Source organism: Neomonachus schauinslandi, chromosome 1 (assembly GCF_002201575.2).
Source record: "Neomonachus schauinslandi chromosome 1, ASM220157v2, whole genome shotgun sequence".
Lineage (NCBI taxonomy): Eukaryota > Metazoa > Chordata > Mammalia > Carnivora > Phocidae > Neomonachus > Neomonachus schauinslandi.
The window spans coordinates 85,751,629-85,774,927 of NC_058403.1; the positions used below are offsets into that span (position 1 = coordinate 85,751,629).

The 23,299-nt window shown below is 35.4% G+C and overlaps 1 pseudogene; it reads right to left on the reverse strand.

Annotated features, from left to right (window-relative positions):
• Positions 1-7,131: 7,131 nt before the first annotated feature.
• LOC110582604 lies at positions 7,132-12,512 on the reverse strand (annotated as a pseudogene).
• Between the last annotated feature and the right edge of the window lie 10,787 nt (positions 12,513-23,299).

Here is a 23,299-nt window from a genome sequence, read left to right on the forward strand (position 1 = left end):
TATCCAAAAGTCATTTGGTGTCATACTTTTTTTCTGTGTAGTTATGTTATCAATTTGATATATAGATTTATTTGTTTTTCTTTATGATTGATTTTAGGGTTTGCTATTTTTTTGCTTTTTATATTTTTATAATATGTAAAAATATTTTCTTGATTTTAAAGTAAAACTAAGTTAAAGTATGCTTAAAGAAATATTGACTCCATCCCTATTTGCTCCACCCCATTTCCATACTCATATGTAGGTAACAAATTTCATTACTTTCTGGTTTATCTTTCCCCTGTTTTTTAGAAAAACTAGGCAAATGTGCATATAGATAGATAAATTCTTATTTCATCTTTATTCTTACACAAAATTTAGTGTTACATAAAACTCAGAGTATACTAGGGGTTCCTGGGTGGCTCAGTCAGTTAAACATCCGACTCCTGATTTCAGCTCAGGTCATGATCTCAGGGTCATGAGATCAAGCCCCACGTGTCTTGAGTTCCTATGGAGCCTGCTTAAGATTTTCTCTCTCCCTCTTCCTCTGGCCACCCCTCTAAAAACATAAACAAACAAATAAAACTCAGAGTATACTAAATTTTGTGTAAGAATAAACTGATGTGTCTTGCTTTTTATTCACTCAATATTTCCTGTAATCACTCGATCTTAGTGCATACAAATTTTCCTTCCTCTTTTTCATGATTCTATAGCATAGACCTATTGTTGCAACACTGTTTATTCAATATATCCCTTGTTACTATCCTTTATTAATTAGAATTAAATAAAATTTTCTTATTATAAATGGGACCTTATGCATATGTTGCTAGTCTTCGTGGAGTTATATTTACCACTGATGTATAAGAAGTCCTGTTTCTCTATAACCTCACTAACAAAGTATGTTTTCAAACTCTTGGATTTCTGCCAGTCTGATAGTTAACTAATGATATCTCTGTGTAATTCTGAGTTTCTGATATTTTGAGTGGTGTTAACCCTTTAGGGACCATTGACCTTTTTCTTTTATTTTCTGTGAACAGTTTATTAATGTCTTTCAACTTTAAGTACTTAAAATTATTTTTTATTTTTTAAACTATAGATGTACAAAAGAGTTGTGAAAGTAGTGCAGAGTGTTTCCATCTACCTTTCACTGAGCTTCTACATGTTAGCATTTCACATTACCATGGTACATTTACTGAAACTAAGAATTTAACCTTGATACAATACTATTCGCTGAATATAGATTTTACTCAGATTTTGCCAGTTTTCCCACTAATATTATTATTTTCTCTTTCAAGATCCAATCCAGAATGCCACATTGCATTTAGTTGTCATGTCTTCTTAATCTCTTCCAGTCTTTAATTGTTCCTGAATTTGTCCTTCTTTTTCATGATGTTGACATTTTTGAAGCATACTGCTTAGGTACTTTGTTTTGTAAGATGCCTCTTGATCTGGGTTTTTCTGATACTTTCTCATGATTAGACTGGGTTTTAAATTTTTGGACAAATACTACAGAGCTGAAATGTCTCCTTATTGCATCGTATCAACATGGCTTATAACTGGTGATGTTAACCTTGATCACTTGGTTAAGGCAGTTTCTGCCAGGTCTGTCTACTATAAAATTATTCCCTTCCCCTGCCATATGTTAAAAGTAAGTCACAGTGTTCAGCCCACCCACAAGGGAAAGAGAATTATATTCCATCTTTTGGAGGGAAAGTATAAAAGAGTTAGTTGGATATATTTTAAAACCACCACAGTAATTAAAAAATATTTTTATAGAGATACTTTGCAGATATGAAAATATCCTGTTTCTCCTTACAATTTTACCCAGTGATTTTAGCATTTGCCTGTAGCAATTATCACATGGTATTCCAATGCTGATTTTCTCTTTCCCCCATTTCATCTACATTTATTATTTGGAATTCTTTTATAAAGAAGATTTGTCTCTTTAACCCCACTTAGCTATTTATTCAACCATTTCTTTATATTAGTATGGACTCATAGATATTTATTTTAATCTATGGCTTTAATCCATCATTATTGTTATTTATTGTGTTGCTCAAATTGTTTCAGGCTATTGGGAGTTCTTTCAGATTATCTCCTGTATTTTTCGTGTGCGCGTGTGTGTGTGTTTTACTACCTTATTTTCTAGCACTACAAAATACTTCAGGCTCATCTTATATTTTACCTGCCATGTTCTATAGACACATAGAATTTTTTTTTTTTATGGATTTTATTTAGACAGAGTGAGAGCACAAGCAAGGCAGAGGAGCAGAGGGAGATAATGAGCTGAGCAGGGAGCTGACGTGGGGCTCGATCCCAGGACCCTGGGATCATGACCTGAGCCCAAGGCAGACGGTCAACCGACTGAGCCTCCCAGGTGCCCCAACACATAGAAGTTTTAAAAGCTTTTTTATTTTGAACTGTTTTTATGCTTACAAAAAATTTGCAAAGATAATAGAGAATTCCTCTTTACCCTGCACCCAGCTTTTCCTAATGTTAACATCTTATATAACCATAATGCAATTATTAAGGCAAAATAGGTATTTGTTCCATCTTTCCTTATCTTTCATGAACATGACACTTTTGAAAAGTACTAGTCAGGTAGTTTGTAGAATTAGCCTCAATCTGGGTTTATCTGATACACTCTGCACTTAGACTGAGGCTATGTATTTTGGGAAAAAATGCCATGGGGTGACAAGGCACATTTTTTAAAAACATCTTTGAACCTCAGTTTCCTTATCTGTAAAATGAAATGATACAAGTACCTTCCTCATAGGTCTGATGTGGTAATTAAAGGGGCAATAAAATAACGTGTTCAGCATAAGACTTGATGCATATAAAGGTTTTGATTGATGTTAGGTATATAATCATCATTATCATAATTATGCTGGTAATTTTTTAAATTAATTTTTTCTTCAACTACTTTTTTTAACTTCTGAAAAAGCGAGTGAGAATCCATAACCTGAAATACACATACTTTAGAAAAAAAAATAATTATCACATTATAGAATGAAAATATATGCAGTTTCTAAGTTTGTTGTTAGAAAAATCAGTCTTTTGATGCAGGTGAAAGATATGTTATGAAACCATTCCTCATGGCTTTTATATTTTTTAATTCTGCATAATTTGTGTTTTAAACTTGATACCTCATAATATACTTTCACTAAATTGTAATCTTTAATATTGTTTAATATTGTAATTTGCTTAGGGATTTCTTTTTTAAATTTTAAAAAAATTTTTGGGTGAACATCTTTTTTGTTTTAATTTCAGTATAGTTAACATACAATGTTATATTAGCTTCAGGTATACAATATAGTGATTCAACAATTCTATACATTACTGAGTGCTCATCACAATATGTTTACTCTCAATCCCCTTCACCTTTTTCACCCCCCCCATCTCCCCTCTTATAACCATCAGTTCTCTATATTTAAGAGTCTATTGTTTTGTCTTTTTTTTTTGTTCCTTTGTTTTGTTTCTTAAATTCCACATATGAGTGAAATCATATGGTATTTGTCTTTCTCTGACTGACTTCTTTCACTTAGCATTATACTCTCTAGATCCATCCATGTTGTTGCAAATGGCAAGATTTCATCTTTTTAATTGCTGAGTAATATTCCATTGTATATATATACCACCTCTTCTTTATCCATTCATCTATCAGTGGACACTTGGGTTGCTTCCATACTTTGGCTATTGTAAATAATGCTACAATAAACATAGGGGTGCATATGCCTTTTTGAATTAGTGTTTTTGTATTCTTTGGATAAACACCTAGTAGTGGAACTAGTGAATCATATGATAATTCTATATTTAATTTTTTGAAGAATCTTCATACTGTTTTCCACAGTGGCCGTAGCAGTTTGCATTCCAACGAACAATGCATGAGGGTTCCTTTTTCTCCACATCCTCACCAAAACTTGTTCCTTGTGTTGTTGATGTTAGCCATTCTGACAGGTGTGAGGTGATATCTTACTGCAGTTTTGATTTGAATTTCCCTGATGATGAATGATGTTGAGTATCTTTTCATGTATCTGCTGGCCATCTGTATGTCTTCTTTGAAGAAATGTCTGTTCACATGTTCTGCCCATTTTTAAATTGGATTATTTTATTTTTTTGATGTTGTTTAAGTTCTTTATATTATGCTGGTAATTATTAATATCACTATTGTCCTCATTTCAACATCATTATTTCAACAAATATGTATTGAACATTTTCCTGTATCTCATTTCCTATTCTCCTCAAAGCCATCCTACACATATCTAACCGAGTGATCCATAAAAAACTAAGCATATATTTGATTCATTTGATCAAATTATTCCATTCCTTAAAATGTTCCTATTATATTAAGTGACTGTCCATTCTCTACAGGGTCAAGTTTAAACCTCTTAATGTGACATCAAAATCATTTATAACTTGGATCCTGCTACTTCTTCAGGTTTATCTCCAACTAATGCTTTGAAACATTGCTTGCAGGTTCTTACAGTAAAGATGCTATTTCTTCTCTTTGTTTCTTAACTCTTATGGTTCTCTCTGCTTGGCTATTTTCCCACAACAGCCCACATTTCCCCAACAAAGTTCCATTCATCACTAAAGACTCAAATTTTTTTTCTTTTTCAAAGATTTTATTTGACAGAGAGAGAGAGAAAGGGGGGGGGAGAGAGAGAGAGAGAGAATGAACAGGGGGGAGGAGCAAGGGGAGAGGGAAAAGCAGGCTCCCCGCTGAGTGGGGAACTCCATGCAGGACTTGATCCCAGGATGCCAAGATCATGAGCTGAAGGCAGATGCCTAACTGACTGAGCTACCCAGGCGCCCAAGACTCAACTCTTATTTAATCTCTTCCCAAAGCTCTTCTTTCCCTTTTACAACTTGTGTTAAATACCTGCTCCTTATGTTACCATAACAGCCATTTACTCATTTATAGATTCAGTAGGTATTTATTAAACATTATATTCTAGGTTGGGTGTTAACTAGAAGCCCTGATAGGAGCAACTCTATAAGAAATAGGATTATGGGTGTCCAGCAAGAAAGCTATGGCAAGAATTATGACCAACCATATACATTCTGGTTTGTTCTCCAATCATATTGCTGGCAGAGGTAGACAAAATATTAAAAAAAAAAAAAAGGAAAAGAAAATGAAAAGAAAAACAAAAAACAAAACAAAAACAACTTGTTTGGACTAAGTTGAAATTTTTTTTTTTTTAAAGATTTATTTAGTTATTTGAGAGAGCGAGAATGAGAGAGAGAGAGAGTACATGAGAGGGGGGAGGGTTAGAGGGAGAAGCAGGCTCCTCACCGAGCAGGGAGCCCGATGCGGGACTCGATGCAGGGACTCCAGGATCATGACCTGAGCCGAAGGCAGTCACTCAACCAACTGAGCCACCCAGGCGCCCCTAAGTTGAAGTTTTTAAAAGCAAGCCCATATTAGAAGTTTCTGAACTCTGGTACTCATTCTTAATATTTATTTGAGGAGAGTCAGAAATGTAAGCAGTAAGCTTTCTTTTGAAAAATTTATCCCCATAGGATTAAAGGAATGGAGGTTCCAAATTAGGGTGCAGAGCATTAACTGCACCCTTTCCTTTTAAAAGGGATATTTTTGGAACTTAAAGATCATATTCAGAAGGAATAAGATTAAAGTTAGATTGTGAAATTGTTTTCTATTAATTCAGTCCTCAATATTTTTTCTTATGCTTCTTATAAGTTAAAATAAATTACTCATTTGTTAAAGTTTCTCTGTTTGTCCTCTGTGAGCACAATATTCTCATATTTCCCAACAACTATCTGATTATTTTCAAGGGACCAAGTTCACTTAGATGGGAGCCCATGTTGTTAAGAATGATGACAAGAACTTGAAGTGTCTATGGATAACTGTGGTGCCCTCAAGGGCAATTATAATTTAATAAATTATTAGAAAAATGATGTTTAATGTGTAGAGTTGAGTAGCGATGAGAAATTGGCAATAATTGCTGCTTTTTATTAAACTCCTATGTGCTAGGGACTATGCTGGGTGCTTTACATACATGATCTCACTTGATTCTTATAATAGTCCTTCAGATTAACTATTAATATATTCCTGTTGAGAAAAGCCTCAAAGATATTGTCACTTGCCTATGGTTGGCTAGTTAAATATGGATCTGGGATTTAAATTCATATATTTAGGATTTGAAATTCTGTGCTTTTTCCTTACAGAAATCTGTTGTCATAAAAATGGTGGGATGAGGACAAAAGTGTGGTTGGAATAAGATGATTGAGCAGAGAATTCCCTCACTTGGTCAAGCATCATAATGATTAGAAGCAGCTTTCCCAAGATCTACTGAGATCCCTAATTGCATTTTAAGGCTTCAGGGTGATTTAAACACATCCTTTCTATGGAACAGGTTTAAGTAATTCTTGAAATGAAGTCTTAACAAAATATTTGGATTATATTGTGTAGAAAGACAAGGACACTTGTCCTTGGAGAGGGCAAACATATAGCCATAGGAGGAGAATTACATGGGAATTCTATAGAAAGAAGAAATGAAATTTAAGGCTGGGAAAATAGGTTATAATTTATTAATCGGATAATTATAGTTTTATAATCATATAATAACATTTATTAATCTAATGATTAACCTGATGATTATGATTTATTAATCTTATTTCTCAGAAGTTACTTTGAATGACTTTTGGCTATTTCAAAACATGCACCTCAGAGGGTTATAATTTACTACCACTGAAGCTATTCAATAGAATGTGCTACAGGCTGTTGGAGGTAATTCTAAATAGGAGTTTCAGAAATTGAGTGATGGGTACTTTGTGTAGTTTCTCAAAGGAAGAGGCTAGGGCTAACTTGTATAGATCTGACAAAGGTTTCAAAAGAGCTTTTTTTTTTTAAAAAAAGATTTGAATGGTTATTTCATATATATCTTATATATCTCTTCCTCAGAAAGCTTATTAAAAGATCAGAGGTAGAAAAAAAAAATCATAAGTAGGCTTTTTCCCCACTGTATTTTAATTGGGGAAGTAATCTCAAAAAAGGGAAATGTAAAATATCTTGCAGCAATTCTGAGCACCTCTGGTTCCATGCTATAATTTCCCAGCTGAAAGTTACTAATTTATGAAGTTCATATGCTGAAATTTTAAAAATCAAGATACGAGTATTAGGGTGTGCTATAGTCACACTGGTGGTGGCTCATTGTGTCGAAGTCTGAGAAATGTCTACAAAATACATTCTAGAGACATACAGGAGGAGTCCCTGTCCTGTGTTGGAGTGCCATCCAGAGACATTTGGGGAAATTGGCCTATGAGGAAGCTCATTGAAGCTACAAACAGTACAGTGAATATAACAGAAAGCCAGAGTGCCTTAGTAGCCTTTCTGACAGAAGTCTTGTTGTCCAGGAAGCTACCATGTCATAAATCAAACAGACATCCCATTTTGATAGATTATTTCTCTTTTCAGAAAGACTTGGCTTGGCATTTTTGTCCTTTATACTATTTCTTCTCCAGATGGTTCCAACTCTCCTTTAATTTTTAGTTCACATTCTTCTTCTTCAGCATCTGCCTAGGAATAGATACTCGTAAATCCAAGTAATGAGGGATGGTGTTTACTTTGCTGTGACCCCAAAATATGCCAACTGCATGATCATCCCAGCCACCATTCCCGCATTTCCAATATTTCTGGGTAAAGAGGCAATGGACACTCTTTGAAGAGAAAATCCATGGTGTTTAGAAAAGTTGAACTTTTTAAAAAACTTGACAGTCATCTTCATCTACAAGAAAGTTAAAGACATTGCATTTTGTAAAAGAACCTGTTTTGGTTCTTCTAGTTCAGCAGGCTTTTTGGCATGCACTCTCTTCAGATTTTCTACCTGCTGAGTCATCATTTTAACTGCTTTACTAACCTGGCTTTCCTGATTAATAGCTCCCAATATCTAGCCCTCCTGGCTGCTCATGATGTACACTGGCTAAGGAACATTACATTCTTCTCCAGCTTCTTAATGATCTCCTAAGCCTGGCTGTCATCTTCACAGGGTGGTGTTAAAGACTCTAATAGCTTTACGCAGTTAGATATGTTTTTCTTCAAATTTTCTTCTGCCAAGTCACAGGACCTTTCTTCAAACTTCACTATTTTTTTTTTCAAGGTGAACCAGTTGCATTTAAATCCCAACAATAATCTAAGAAATTCAGCCTTCACCTCCTTCTCATTAGACATGTTGTCACTAAGCTTTTCCTATTTTTAAAACATGTTTAAAATAGTCACATAATTTCATGTTAAAAATGAATTATTAGGGCTTAATTTATAATTTAAAATGTATCCCCATGGTATAAAATAACAACATAAGATTGAATAGTCAATTAAAAGGAAATAACAGAAATTTGACATTATAATTAAGGGATAGTAAACATGTTTAAGAATACAAGGTTTTATTCTCTATACATCAAATAGTTTAAAGTATATAAGGTATGATTTGTAGGACCTCAGGTCTGGGAGGGTTTTTACCCTCTAATCCTACTGCGCATTTTTTAGTTGAAAATCTTTTGAAATATCCTTGTAAGAGATGAGACAAAGTGCGATGAAACAATCCACTAATAGAAATCTCATTGTTTCATGAGAAACCCACTCAATCTCGATACAGTCCTGATACAAAGATATTTCTTCTTTTGAGATTGAATCTGCTCTCTTCTGGCTTCTACTCATTGTTCTCTGTTCAGTTCCCTAATATCCTACAAACCAGATCAACTCCCTTTGCCACATTCCAACCATCAGAGGTCTGGTGACTAAAATGTTCATCCCTCTTTAGACTAATGATCTCCATTCTTTTAATTGGTCTTCATATAGCATTATTTCAAGTCACCTCAGCAATCCAGGATGTGCTCTCTTACAACAATTCTAGTTTCTCTATATTCCTCTCAAATGTGTGTATCCACAGGCATTTTGAAATTCAACAACGTATATACTTCTCATCATGTGGTGTCATAGTGAGGCAGTATAATGTAATAGAAGGACTCCTCATTAGTATATATAGGATAATTTTTTATTATTTCTCCACTGATATGTCTCTTCCCCTATTGGACACTTAGCTCTATGGGGTGAGGGAATAGATCTGTCTTGGTCATCATTCTATTTTCCATGCTTAGCATTATGCCTGTCTGATGTAGCATTCTGTAAGTATCCATTAATTGAATGAATGGGTGGATTCATCATTTTTCTGTGGCATCATTTTTATTTTAATTCAATAATAAATTATTTACCTATAGTTTCAGCAGGGCTCTGATAAAAACTGGTTTATGATAGTATCTCATAACTGTTTCCTTCAAGAGCTGTGAAGTCTTTCTAGCATGACTTTTTACAAAGGAGAAACATTATACATCAAGAGGATGTATCATAGAGGATAAGGTGATTCTGAGATTTTGACCTGTGGAGTAGCCAAGTTATTGATGTCTATTTTTTTCCTTGTGAATTCTTTTATTGATATCACATTTTGGAAAGAGGTGAAGTGTTAGGCAATTATTGATCTGAAATAGGCTTGATAATAACATGCCTTCAATATTTTAATCAAGATTATGGATCAAGAGATTTATGAGAGGCTGATCAATATGCAAATGGCATGGATTTGGAATATACTGTGAACACTCTGGAAACTTAATCCAAATTGATCTCAGCAGATTGGATTTGTGATTCAGTTTCCTTATTTTTCACCAAAGGCACAGAAAAGATATAAGAATAAGCCATAAATGACATAGCCAGACTTGGAAACAAGCGTTTGTGGCAGACCAGAAGCCATGATGCAAGTAAAAGAAGGGGAACAGATAGGATGCTGCATTAGGCAGCTTAGTCTTCAGCAGTAAGCCCTGGGAGCTACTGTAGAAAGTATTGCAGGACCTCTCTGGGAGAACCTCATTCCATAAAGCAGCACAGGGTCAAACAACTGAAAGGGATGTGTACAAGCCTACAAAGGTTTTGCTAATGCTGAGAGGAGAAGAAATGCTATGTTAGGCTGCATTAATAGAATAGGGAGGCGGTAGTTCAATTTTCTGATGTTTGGAGTTTTATATTCCTTACCAGTTATTTTAAAAGCAAGTTTGAAAACCAATATATTCTGAAGAATAGCTGAGATGGAGAGGATATTTTGAATTTTATCAGTCAAAGAAGGACTAAGGAAATTAGAGTAGTGGTTCTTATTTTGACTTGTGCTTCATAGTCTTTGAGTTTTTTGTTTTTAATACATATACAGATAACCCTACTCCTAAGGATTCTTATTCCTTAGATCTGGAATAAAGAGATGATATGCATTTTTTTAAAGTTTTACAGGGGGTTCAAATGTGTAACTCTGGTTGAGAATCATCAAATTAGAAATAGCTTGGAGAAGAATGTTAAGTGGGATATGATTGTCTACAATTGCAAAGATGACGAAGTTTTACTCCCTGAATCCCCTGGGAAACCAGTTGATGAATTTCCACCTGGGATCTCTTACTATATCCAGAACTGACAGCTAAGCAGTTGTGGCTCAGGGCAATGCTCTTTTGGTAACTGTGCCAGTGGAGTGCACTGGCTGAGATGGATATTGCTGGCACAGACTCACTGTGCTGTTTTTCCTCTATATTCTGCAACCAGATGCTGGGAATGGATTTTCTTATCTCCTCTCTCTTCCTCCTTCAACACTCATCTTGTACCAGGGGAACCCAGGCCTTGGGGGGTGGGATGGATCTGGACTAGCCGTGGGGTTTGGATGGGGTCTTACCTTACTTTGTACATGGTTCATAATTCAGCAAAGATACGAAATTCAGTGACTCTTTTTTTTTAAATTTTATTTATTTATTTGACAGAGAGAGGCACGGTGAGAGAGGGAACACAAGTAGGGGGAGTGGGAGAGGGAGAAGCAGGCCTCCCACTGAGCAGGGAGCCCGATGTGGGGCTCAATCCTAGGACCCTGAGATCATGACCTGAGCCGAAGGCAGACGCTTAAGGACTGAGCCACGCAGGCGCCCCTTCAGTGACTCTTTGATTAAAGTCTTTATTAACTCTCTTTTTCTCTCTTTCTCCCCCCTCCCTCCTCTCCTCTTCTCTCATTATTGTCTTAGCATCAGTTTTCCAAATAGGCTTTACTCATTCCAAAAAAGTTGCCACTCTTTTGTCCTGCCATCTTGGCCATTGTGCTTGAAAAATAAGATAATAATCTGCTTTGAAAAACTCTGCAAGACTTCCTATTTAGGTAGGTGAAGTTAGTCACCCAGGTCCATAACTTCTTCACTCTTCTCTCTCAGTTCACAATACTTTACTTCCATGCCTCACTAGAAGATTTTTCTAGTTGTGTTTGTGGTTTTCTGACTTTGAAAAAGAAGAAAGGTGAGCAGGCTTAGCTGTATTGATAATTTTCTCTCAAATTTTTCCCCCTTGGAAAAAGAAAGGCAGGGCTCATAATCAAGTTTAGTTTAGAACCTGAATATGTTTTAGCTTATAAAACATACCATAGTCCAAACATATTTATACTCTAGTATTTGAGACCTGTCTAGAAAAGGTTTTGTTTGCTTGAATATTGGGTTGTCTTTCTAGGTAAACTACATCAGTTGAGATAGTAATGTAACAACCCAGGGAGAAAGGGACTGCTTGGATCAAGTCTTCTTCTCACACAGAGAAACAGGGTCAGAGGAAGTTTGGAGGTAGATTGGACTCCTCACATTTTGTGTTTTTGGAGGAGGCTCTGATACCCCACTATAACCTGTCACTTCCCCTAAAAGGACAAGACACACTTGAAAATAAAGGCTCAGTGCAGTCAACTAGTTGCCCAAAGAATTTTTCATGTCCCTTCTGTCATCAGACCATCCATCCTAAGGAAGAAGGAATGCCTGGCCACCCACTCTGGGACCAGAGAGATGAGGATAGGGAAGCAGATATCTGGCTACTTTATCTTTTCCATGTTTTTCTGCAGCAAAGAAATATATAGCTCTTCCCCACTACTCCCCTTCCTTATTTTAGAGTTCAAAGGAGGTTTTTTTTTTTTTTTAAATAATCCAGTACTTTATTCCTCAAGCTGTAAACTAGCCTCCTGCACTTTCCTTTAAGAAAGATGCTAGTAGCAGTTTTTCCCATCTCAGGATGAATTTAAGACACAATGGGTACTTCTCTCGGGCATGTTTACATTTTAAACCTCTCATTAAAAAAAAAAAAACCTTAATCTTTTATTAAAGAAATTTCAGACATGGTGGACTCAGGTGGGGCTAGTGGAAGCATGGGGTATATTTTGGAAACCAAGGTTGTCTAAGGCTTCTACATTCATATCAAGAGATGGAAGCAATGCCAAGCCCTAAGGATAGCACACAGCGGACTCCTACATTAAAACTCTGTCACTCCTGAGCTTTTCCCAGTTAAGACTCCTGATATACATAACAGTTCCCCTTAAAGCATGTAGGGATCCTCTACCACTTGCTACCACATCTACCATTTGATCACCTACCACTAGCTCCATTTCTCTATTGGAAATCTCACCCTGCAAATCTATCTCATCACTTCCAAATGATTGACAGAGACCTTTCAGATCAGTGAGGTCAGAGTACATAGTGATTTGGGGTTTGGGTCTTAAAAGTCAGAGGAACCTAGGCTTGAATCCTAACCCCTACACTGATGAGAATGACCTAGGACAAGTTACTTAACTTCCCTGATTCTCAGACTCTTTACCTATAAAATGGAGATAATGATGCTCAACCTACAAGGGAAGAGACATTAACTGCCTGCCTTAGCAGCAAGTAAATGATGGCTAATATTTTGATGGTCGCCTTACTTACTAAACTGATTGTCTGTTTGCTCCCTCTCTTCTCATTAGTAATGTCAAGGCATTAAAAGCCATAGTAATAATGACTATAACAGTTATTGATAATAACTATATTTTCACTTCACATTTACTAGAGTGAAAAATTTATGGGCATCATCTGGCACATAATAAATTTTCTTACCCTATGTTTCATAGCATATCTAAAAATTAAGGCTGAATATTCTAAATATAATTCACACTTACCCCCAGTGCCCACCAGAAAGAAATACCTTACCATTTTTGAATTTCAATCCTTCTTTTCTCTTTCCTTCTTTAAACTTTTTTTTCCCCACAATGAATGCCATAAAAAAATCTAACTGTGACATAGAAGTGGAAAAAATTTTAGGGAATGATTTAAGCTGGAAACACATTTGTTTATAGCACTCACATTATCCCAGGGCATCCTGGACAGAATGAGTGCTGCCTCAGGCTACTAGCTTCTCAGGTACTCATTAATCCTGAAGAAAGCTTCATGTTGAGGCCATTACCACTTAATTACAGTTTGTGATTACTGACACATTCTTTAGTGACCTTATTCTATGTGCTAGCCTGTTTGTTCACTAGAGAATCCATGCAGCTGGAAATTTTGGCTGACTAGAAAGTATAAATGGGGATTTTGGGGAGCTTGAATTGAAACCATTCTTGCTGAAATGTCAACACATTTTTCTCCCATCTGGATATGGTTAATCACGGTGCTTGCTTTGATATACTTTTTCCATAAGCTGTGCTTTTGAGGTGTGTCTGAACTTATCAAAATGCAATTTTAAAGCAAAGCTTTGAGCAGAAGTTCTTGTCTATCATTATTTACTCTTTGTGAGCATAATAGGGGAAGTTTCTTATGAACACTTCAGCATATTAGAGCTTGCAGTCTAGGGACCATTTGATGGTCCCTAGACTGGCCATCAAATGGTCCCTAGACTATATTTCTTCCTACATAGAAACTGGAAGGAATTTTAATTCCATGATTCCTCTAAGAATAATGTTGTTCTAAAATCATAGGGAAGGAGGCCTAATCTAGTAGCAAAGAGTACTTGGTTAGGAACTGGAAAATCTGGCTGGCTTCTATGCTTAATTGTAACTGATTTTTGGGCAAAATAGTTTCACTTATTCACACATTATTCATGCCATAAATAATTAGTGTTTTCTTTGTGCCAAACACTGGGGAAGTTATTGTGGATACTGAAGTCTGTGGGGCATGGGATAATAATTTCTCTTTGTACCTATCATACCTTTCCCAGTGTGTGATAATATATAAACAAATGAGTGTGGCTGGGCTCCAATAAAATTATATTTATCAACCATGAAATTTGATTTTCATATAATTTTTTGGTATGTCATGAAATACCAGTTTTCCTTTAAGACTATTTAAAAATGTAAAAACTATTCTTAGGTCATAGATCATTCAGACAGAAGTATGGATTTGGCCTATGGGCTATAGTGTACCAAACACTGATTTACAACACAAACAAAATGAACAGTAGCATGATATCGTTGGCAGTAGATTTTCTGGGTTTTATGGGAGCATGTGTAACTCTTGGGTGTCCAAGTCTTTCCCAAGGATGAGTTATATAATAGGACAAAAAGGATGAGAAAGGATGAATCAGTTGAGACCAAAGAGAAGAGTATATGCAAAGTCCCAGAGGCGAGAGAATAAATACAGTAAATGAATGACTGAAATACAGAATATAAGAAAGAAATGCAGAATATAAAAAACAGTGATAAATGTACAGTCTGCTTAAGTGAGCAGGGGCCATATTTTGAATAGTTTTATATTGCCCTATAAAGGATTTTGGAGCAACAGGAAGCCTTTGGAAAGCTTTTGGTAAGCAAGTACAAGATTAAATCTGAGACTTAAAATATCTCTGTGGATACACATGGAGGATAGAATAGACATGGCTGTGACTCAATATGACTTTATTTACAAACATAAGTGGCAGATCAGATTTAGTCTGTGGGCTCTTTTGCTAAACCTTTCTGTAGAGTCAGACAACCTGATTGAAATCTTGTCCCATAACTAACTACTTTTTGGCAAATTACTAAATTTTTTTTTTAACTATTATGTTCTGTTCAGCTCTTCTTTTCCTTCAAGAAGTCCATCAGAAATCCATAAATTTAAATGAGGGGTAGAAAACCTTTCATTTGCTACGTTGAAAGAAAGCAGTAACTGGGAAGATGTTGAGACAACAGCTACTTTATTTCATTGCATTGAATGTTACTACCACCTTCCCCCAGGGATTTATCCTTCCATAGAGTAATTTGTCCCACCACTAGTTCCAACATTCCCTTTCCCGCACATCTGTATCCTGATTTCCAGCTAATGCTATTGAGGTTCCTCCATGACACTATGTTTACTTGAGTTATAAGATAACCAGTTGACCAACTTAACACCTAGTCTTAGTTTTCTAATTTCCTTGACTTCATATTCAAGTAGAGAATGGCAAAGACTGTCTGCCAGATTATTTAATTTTAAAGGCTTCTTACTGCTTTTGATATAAGAAAGAACAATTTCTCTAGTGGTGAGATCCCAAAGACAATCTAGAATACAAGCATGTATAAGAAACAAAATGACAAAGAATGATAGGTACAATGAGAACACTGGTAAAGGTAAATATAACCAAACTCTATAGAAGTAAAGACTTCCTTTTCACCAAGGGTTCAATGCAAATATCCAGGTTGAAAGTTTTGGCTATAGGAATAGAGATTAGAAATTTGAAGAGTCATGAATTCATTAACATGCTTGAAATTCTGAAAAATCTGTGTGATTATATTTCTTTTAAAAAGAGAAAGGACCCAAGAGATCTTTTCAAAGTATGTCAGTATATGTAATGTGTGGTGGAAAGACCCCAGCTGGAGGTCGATATGACCAGTGTTCTAGTCCAATATCTGCAATTAAGCAGTAGCTATTTGACTTTGAACAGGTGTTATGATGTCCTATGGAATGAGAGAAAAGAGAATATCACTATTTTCTACCCCCATATTTGTTCCCTACTTTTGCCACCTTATCACCCCAGAGGAAATCTAGACTTCTCCAACATTAGTCAATGTGTATACTTACAATATTATATTAGGACAACTATAAAAAAATAATTATTCTTAAATTAATCATTCAAAAATTTTAAAATAAATCATATATGGACTTAAAGACTCATATAGATGAAAATTCTTCCAAAATTGATCCGTAGATTTTAATCCCAATCGGAATTCTAGCAGTTAAGTTCTGCTTCTGAAAGCTGCAAAGGAGTGTTGCTCCCAACCTAACAATGACAGAAAGCCAGATGGTTTACAAAATTATCATTTATCTCAAAGCCATCAGAATGCTGAGGAAGAAAACTGAATTCTCTAAAGAGACAGATTCCTTGGCAGGAGGAGGGCAGACACAAACCTTTCAACCTTGGCCAAAGCTCAGGAAAAATATGTGGCTGCCATAGAAGCATATAAGAAAAAAATTCAGTTAATATTGTAAATACTTCTTAAAAGTCAAGAGTGGGTAAAGATTTCAGTTTAGAAAAACAGAAAGCCCCAGGCACAGGGGAGTTTGGCCTCACTCAAACCCCTCTCCATGAGTGTCATCAAGTGCTCACACAGAGTGGGTGCAGGGCAAGAGAGCCCTCCCCCACCCCAGACCTGTGATGGATCCATGTGCGGGGGTGCCTGGATGCCAATGGCTGACAGACAAAAAAACTGTACTCACTTCACCAGATCCTCCTATCTGAAAAAAAGTCTTAAACCACAAAGGCGGTCAATTCATCAAGAAGATATAACAATCTTAAGTGTTTATGTACCCAGTTACATTTTTTAAATTGAAAGAACTCTCAAAATAATAACAGAAAAATCTACAGAGGTAGTCAAAGATGTCAACATTCCTCTGTCAGTAATTAACAGAAAAATAGAAAATCAGAGAAATCTAATTATATACAAATTCCATTTGTAATAAGACTCTGACCTGAGAAGCACCATCAACTGCCTAATTTGACACTTAGAGAACAACCCATTTAATAACATCACAGCACACATTCCTTGCAAGTGCATGTGAAACATTTACTGAGATAGAACATATTCTTGGCTATTAAACAAAGTATGATAAATCTCAATAATGAGCTTATGCTAGAAATAAATAACAAAAATACATAAAAATTCTTGTATATTTGAAAATTAAACCATATATTTTGAAATAACTTTTCTATCAAAGGGGAAATCCTGAGAGTCATTTGAAAATAGTTTTAATTTAATGAAAAAAGCACAGCATATTAAACTTTATGGTATACAGTTAACACAGTGCTTATAGAGAAATCTGTAGCAGCAAATACTTAGAAAAGAAATATTAGAAAAGAAGAAAGATTTGAACTGAAAAATCTAGGGTTTCAACTTATAGTAGCAAAACAAAAGCAAACCAAATCCAAAGCAAGCAAAAGGAAAGATATAATAAACTTACAAGTTTAATTCAAAACAAGAAAATAGAGAAAATCAATGAAACCAAATGCTGGTTCTTTGAAAAGACCAAATGATAAACTTCTAGATACAGATGACAAATATCAGGAAAGAAAGGACAACAGTATAGATCATACAGACCTTTCAGTACGTGCCCTCTTTAATGGAGCACCGGGTGTTATGCACAAACAATGAATCATGGAACACTACATCAAAAACTAATGATGTAATGTATGGTGATTAACATAATATAATAAAAAAAGAACATAAAAAAAGATCATACAGCCTTGAGGATATTAAAAAGGAAACATTAACACATTTATTTCAATCAATTTAATGACAGATTAAATGGACAAATTTCTAGAAGGTCATAATCTACCAAAGTTAATTCAAGAATTAGATAACTTCAATGGTCTTCTACTTAAGATAACCTGTGTACAAAGTAAATTCTAAGTGAGATGGCTTCACTGATAAATTCTACCAAATGTTTATATGCTACAAAAAATTCTCCAGATAATTGAAAAAGGAGGAATACTTCTAAATTTTTTTTCTTTAAAGATTTTATTTATTTATTTGAGAGAGAGAGAATGAGAGACAGAGAGCATGAGAGGGAAGAGGGTCAGAGGGAGAAGCAGAACCCCGCTGAGCGGGGAGCCTGATGCGGGACTTGATCCCGGGACTCCAGGATCATGACCTGAGCCGAAGGCAGTCGCTTAACCAACTGAGCCACCCAGGCGCCCATACTTCTAAATTTCTGAGGCCAGTGTTACCCAAAGACATTACAAGAAAACTACAATATTCAATATTCTTCATGAGCATAGATGCAGAAAACCTTGAAAATAAGTATCGTATTTTGTGAGCAGAAAATATCCTCATAGGGCATTTCGGTGGTTGGAACAATTTTCCAACCTCTATCAGCTCAAAACTCCTAAGAGCCAAGAGAGGAATTCAGGCTTCAACTTCAAATTTTATTTGCTAATTTCGTCTCTAATCTTATTTCCCCAAACAGATTGTAAATATTTTGTAAATACTATGAAATTGGAGATCATATCTTCTACTTAAGTTTTTTCCACTAGCATAGGAATTAGGTATTTAATTAATATTTGTTCAGTAGTTTGATGGACGCAAATGTAGAACTCAATTGTATCTGTCCAGCAGATAAATTGATTACACACTGAGATTTTGATACTGATCTCAGCCTGACAGTTATCTTGGGCAGCTTCTCTCTCTCAATACATAAACTTTTCAATGCAAACCTTTAATTTAATACATCCTCAAAATTGTAGAAATAAAATGTAGCAGAATAAATTTCACAAAGTAAACCCATGTGACCAGCACCCACATTACAAGCAGAACACTACCCAGATCCCCAAAGTCCTCTTTTGTCCCCTTACAATTGCTAGACGGCTAAGAGTAACCACTCTCCTGATTTTTAACACCTTAGGCTAATTTTGTCTGTTTAGGAACTTTTATCAATAAAATTGTGACATATGCACTCTTTTGGGTCTAGCTTCTTTCGCTCTCCATCAGGTTTATCCATGTTGTTACATATATAGATTGTTCATTCTCACTGCTGAATAGTATTTATTATATAAAGACTACTATTTATATCTAGTCTATTATTGTTAGATAGTTGAGTTGCTTCCAATTTGCAGGTATTATGAACAGCGTCATTATAAACATTCTTGTGCATGTTTTCTGGGGTATATATTTCTATATTTCTGTAAAGTTTGCCCTAGTAAAATAGCTGGATCAAAGATATGCATATGCTTGGCCTTAGTAGATACTGCCAAGCATTTTTCCAGTTTACAGTTCTACCAGCACTGTATGAGAGTTCCAGTTGTTATACATTTTCCTCAACACTTGAAATTGTTATATTTTTAAATTTTAACCTTATTGGTGTGTGTAGTGGTAATTGCTTTGTGATTTAAATTCTCACTATCCTGATGATTAATGAAGTTGAATACTTTTCTTTATGATTATTGGCCAAATGGAATGTTTTTTTTGTGAAGCACTAGTTCATATCATCTGCTCATTTGTTTTCAATTGAATCATATCGTGCATTCTTATTGATTTGTAGAAGTTATTTGTATATTCTAGTTATAAATCTTTGTTGAAAACATTACAAATATTTTCTCTCACTTTGTGGGTTGCCTTTTCTTAACGGTATCTATTTATAAGACTGCTAAAGCTTTACTTAGTCTTTTAAACTTTCTGTTTAGGTTTTAGTTTCCTGCTTGCTACTGTTCCAGAAATTGGTAACTTGTGAGACAAAACCAGCAATATGCCTGAGGCTCCCCATATAGCTATCAAAAGCTTAGTTTTTTTTTCTCTGTCCTCTAGTAGCATCGCTCTCTGGGTTCAAAACTTAGATTCTCATCCTTATGCCCATTCATAAAATTAACAGTTGCCCTAGGGCTTTTGTAAAGTGACTGCAGAAGTCTGTTTATTTCTGCTACATTCTTTCTCTCTGGAGTATGGCCCTTCCAATTCTCTTTGCCACTGCCACGGTCTACTGACTTCAAACAGATGATTAACATATTTTATTTTGATTTTCCTTTCTGTTCTCAGTAGCAGCATTGGTCTGCCAAAATCTCCTTCCCATTTATTTTTAAGCAGAAATCTACCACAGTATGTTTTGGGTTGATAGATACTGATATCTATCAGCTACCGATCAATCAAGAAATATCAGCTAAGAAATATTTTATGTAAAATGGACTTGCAAGCATTACTCTCCTTGGTGCTGACACATTTTTGGGTAAGTGGGTGTCAGGAGACCTGAAGAGGAAGATCTCTTGATAATTAAAGGAGACCTGACTTTCATTTGCTTTTGGGAATTGAACCCTTCTTAGAAGCACTGGAAAACTAGAGTGGAGCTGATTGCCCTCATAACATGGGAGAAGTGAAATAGAAACAGATTTAAGGGTGTTTAAACACATTAGTAATGATTTTTCTCATGCATGACTAGCTTTGTTGCCGATTCAAGTAATGTTACTAAATCATGGCTTTGGGACTTTTCTCAGAAAACCATGAAAAAGAAACTGAAAAATTACTTGGCACATCACACACAGAAAATTGTGATTTGTTCTAAAATGAATTCCTGACCCAGATTACCAGCCTGATTCTTGTTTTTGTGCCAAGGGTGGAACTTGAACCTATAATGTCATAGGTATCTGTGGCTAAGGCAAACTTTTACTGGCAAATCCCATGGCTGATGCCTGCAGATAGCAACATGAACACTCTCAGTACTCTTTACTATATCATTACTCTTATTGGTTCTTTAACTTTTTAATTAGGCTTCAGCAGTGTTTGTGTAAACAATTACTTTTTAAAGGAAGATTTTATTTATTTATTTATTTGACAGAGAGAGAAAGAGAGACAGCTAGAGAGGGAACACAAGCAGAGGGAGAGGGAGAAGCAGGCTTCCCACTGAGCAAGGAGCCTGATGCGGGGCTTGATCCCAGGACCCCGAGATCATGACATGAGCCAAAGGCAGACGCTTAACATCTGAGCCAGGCATCCCCACAATTATTTTTTTTAATCTAACTAACTGCCTTAACTCAAAGCTGAAACATTAATAATATTTTAATAATAGTTAAGCCCTCCCAGGGAATACTTTTGGATTTCATTTTAGAACTGAGAAATTTCCAGAAGATGATCTGAAATAGTGTTTGTTTGTATGTATGTTTTTAAAGAAAATTCGTATCTAAGCATCACTCAGTAAGATCTGATACAAATAATGTGACATAAATAATAACAAAGATCTAAGTCAGAGATGTTTTCTCTGATTCTAATTTTAAAAATTACATTGACTTTTTCTGATTATAAAGATCATACTTTTCTTCTGTGCAAAACTTTAAAGAAACCATTCTTTATCATTTCACCCAGAGAAGTGTTAGTTTGTGTAAAACCTTGTATTTTTATAGGATATACCCCCACACACATATACATGTTTATGCATATGTGTGTGTGTGTGTGTGTGTGTGTATATATATATGTTTAAACTGGATTTATATTATATATTTTATAAATGGACTTTCATTTAAGTATATATTTTGGGAAATTTCCCTTGTCGTTATATTTTGTATAAAATGTGATTTTAACAGGTGTATAATATAGCAAATGTATATGTTAACACACTATTGATGAACATATAAGTTGTTTGAAACTTTTCACCATGTTCTAAGAACATTCTTGTTCATGAATTTTTTATACACATCTGATCATTCTATTAGAATAGTTTCTTACAAAAGGAAATACAAGACAAAAATTCACAACTTTAAGGTTTCTTGAATCATGATATCAAACTACTTTTCAGAAGGGAAGTGAGTATATGAAAGCATCTATTTCACTGAGCATTTGCCAGTACTGAAAATTGTGCATTTATATTACATTTATTATAAAATTATATATGTATACTATAACATTATAGATTATTTTTATTGTTTTAACAAGTACCTAGGCAAAATTCAAGTCTGAATTTTATTTATTTATTTTAAAGATTTATTTATTTATGAGAGAGAGAGAGTGAGCACGAGACGGGGAAGGGGCAGAAGCAGAAGGGAGAGAGAGAATCTCAAGCAGACTCCCCTCTGAGTGTGGGGCCTGATGCGGGGCTTGATCCCAGGACCCTGAGATCCTCACCTGAGCCGAAATCAAGAGTCAGATGCTTAACTGACTGAGCCACCCAGGCGCCCTTCAAGTCTGAATTTTAAAGCCCTTGACACAGGTTCTAGTGGAGTGACAGCTACATGGTACCACAGAATTGGAATAATACAGAAGCAGAACTCAGTCCCTCAATCTCGTTGGTAAAAAAAGCTTCATTGGTCCTTAGCAAAGAGTTATGCAATCTTAGAACCAACCTAATATTCTTTGTTTGTCAAGTTCTATGTGTTATAAACTATGCCTAATTCTCATATTGCAAATTTTAGTTCTTCGTGATGAACTCTACCATTTTTACAATGTATTACATCAAAGAATCCTTTTAGTATTGTTAGATTAGGATAGATAGATATCTAGATTAGGAGAACACAATTCTATAGTCTGAGTAGAAAAATGAGAGCAGAATTCTTTCCTAATATGGCTGCATATTTCTCCTGCAGCTAGAAAATTCTGTTTGATGAGCTTAAGAAAATGTACCTCTTTCAAAAGAAATGTACCTCTTTCAAAAGAAATGATGACCTTTCTCTGGCCTTTATTATTCATTTAACATTTATTGAGCAAGTCTTTCACATTGCTCGGAAAAGAACAAGGAAAAGGTGAAGCAGCATATGGAGTTTATTCTGATTTTGTGAAAGATTTTTTTAAATTTGATCCTGTAAGGGTTTTTGAGGTGAATTGATGAAATGGTAAAGTATGAAGTACAGACCTTCATCAGTGAATATCACAAATCACTTAAAACTATATTGGGGCACCTGGGTGGCTCAGTTGGTTAAGCGACTGCCTCCGGCTCAGGTCATGATCCTGGAGTCCCTGGATCGAGTCCCGCATCGGGCTCCCTGCTCGGCAGGGAGTCTGCTTCTCCCTCTGACCCTCCCCCCCTCTCATGTGCTCTCTCTCATTCTCTCTCTCTAAAATAAATAAATAAAATCCTAAAAAAAAAAACTATATTGGGAATCCACTGAGTTCTCCTCTTAAATGAGAACATGGTGTTTTTGAAGACAGAGTAGAGAATGGAAAATTTTCCTAGATTATTATAGAATTACAACATCACCATCAAATAGTTCAAATATACCTAAGATAATAGTAGAGATAATGGAAATGCAAGGATGATATTTTGGAAGTTCAGAATACCAGGCCACAAACACAAATAATTGTTTTCTTTTTTAGCAAAAAGCTTTTGGCTGTTCATTTTCATTTAAGAGGCTCAGACATATGGCATTACCCATTGCTCGGCAGGCATTTTCTTAATTGGAAAACACGTGTGCCTCTCTTTTAGATTCATCAGGCTACTCTGGAGAAAACATTTTACCATCCATATATGTTCACGTCTGTTCCTCTTTACCTGCATTAGAAGTTCTATGTTAACAGACCCAGTTGTGTTTGGGCGACAGCCATCACTATTTCTAGCTTAGTTAAGTGTTTGAGCTGAGAATGAGGAAGGGAAA